We start from the raw sequence: 1,588 nt of genomic DNA on the forward strand, positions 1-1,588 counted from the left end.
CAAAAGTCCGTCTTAATTTTTTTCTTCTCCCATGTCCCCTGCGGGGCTCCGTACTGTTCCACTTGAACAACGTATTGTTGTTGCAGTTAGCAATTAGCCTATAGCCTATCGTTCACTCAAAAGGCGCGATGGGTGCTTTGACTTAAGAAAATTTTCGACTTACAAAAGACCCTCAGGAACGAATTAATTTCGTAAGTCGGGGTTCCACTGTATTTGGAGAAAAAATCCATTCATTCCCCGATATTGTTTTTTTCCTTTCAGACACATGAAACATCAGGAGATTTTCCTTAGTAGTTATGTGACCTTACTAAGAAACTATTACAATGCAGTTTAAAAATAATTTTGTTACATTGTCACAAGTTGTGGATTACTCGTTTACGCTCTGCCACACTCTGTTGTTGTGTTTGAGGTGTTCCAAGTACGTTGCTAACAGGAAAGCTGCAGTGTGTCCTGGGGTGGACAAACTATGGAACATAAACACTCGAATCATTGTTTCTCCCATTTCGTCTTTACTTGCAATAAAAATAAATAAATTTAAGAGCCTTTTTAAATGCTGATAAGATATCTTGGCATATAGCCGATATATCGGGTTTCATTAGCAATTCTTTGGACCTATAGCCAAAGCTACGGTATACTATGTTCTGATTTTGGATTTGGAATTTAATGTATATAAAGGCTAATTCTACTCACTTATACATTATCCTGTTTTGAATGTAGAAAATTGTTTTTTGTTGTAAAATCTAATATTCATGCAACAAAGTATAGTAACTTAGCAGCTAGTGTGAATTTGCTTAGGTAGCAGGTTGTATAAACAGACACTATGGGTTTAGCACAGGTATAAATATCTGCTAATCAGAGTTAACATGAACTGAAATATCATTAAGATAATTTAATGGGTTAACTTAAAGGGTGAATTAATACCTAAATTCGACCTGTCTATAGACCTGTTGATCATACTACAGTGCAAACATGCTTATATCTGCCCTAAATCTGTGCATTTTATTCCTTTAGTCTATAGAGCTGGCTATCTTCTGGAGCCAGTCTTAAGTGGCAATGCATTTCTTTTCAGCTCCAGAAGTTGCTCTCTGTTTCTCTGTCTATACTAACGACTGTGACTATGCTAACTGGCATAATAAGGATGGTGGCTAGGGTTTTAAGGAAGGCCAGAGCAGTCCCTAATGCTATGTCTTAAATGTAACATTGCTATGTCTTGTCTTTATAGTGCCAGAGTTGAGAGGAATACCTTATCTCTAATTCACAACAGCAAAACTATGTTGGTTTACTACACCTGCACATCATTTATAACAATAAAAATATAGGTGTGGTGCTGGTATCCTTAAAAACCAGCACCACAGCCTGAGCTATAATTATCATGGCCATAACTACAGCCGAAATCCCCTCATAATCACTGCTACAGCCACAGCCATTGCTTTCTAACCATACCCACAGCTGTTATAATCGTAGGCAGGGCAACGGCCAGCTGAACACAGAGCAGGAATCTAACTAGTCCCTGCCAGTCATCTTATTCGATTAGCCCTAATGATGCAGACTGAGCTTTATAGCATAGAGAGCCAAAGCAAATGCTATA

The sequence above is a fragment of the Astatotilapia calliptera genome, chromosome 13, assembly GCF_964374335.1.
Source record: "Astatotilapia calliptera chromosome 13, fAstCal68.1, whole genome shotgun sequence".
NCBI classification, from domain to species: domain Eukaryota; kingdom Metazoa; phylum Chordata; class Actinopteri; order Cichliformes; family Cichlidae; genus Astatotilapia; species Astatotilapia calliptera.